The sequence below is a fragment of the Phaethon lepturus genome, unplaced genomic scaffold, assembly GCF_000687285.1.
Source record: "Phaethon lepturus isolate BGI_N335 unplaced genomic scaffold, ASM68728v1 scaffold35577, whole genome shotgun sequence".
In the NCBI taxonomy this organism is placed as follows: Eukaryota; Metazoa; Chordata; class Aves; order Phaethontiformes; family Phaethontidae; genus Phaethon; species Phaethon lepturus.
Genome location: NW_010553141.1, coordinates 2,512 through 2,727, shown reverse-complemented (window position 1 = coordinate 2,727; position 216 = coordinate 2,512).

Below are 216 nucleotides of genomic sequence, written 5' to 3'. Positions count from 1 at the left end.
GGGGGGAGGCAACCATCACCAGCGACGACAGCATCCCTCACTGCAGACCCAGCTGCTGTGCCCCCAGCACCCCCAGCTCCGCTCCCCTCCGCAGAAGGCACTGCACGGCAGAGAGCTGATCCCAGGGCACCCTGGCCCGTGCCTGCCTGGGTGTCCCGGTCCCCAGCCCCAGAAAGTCAGGGCTGGACGGGGCTGAGGGTGGGCAGCTGGGAAGTG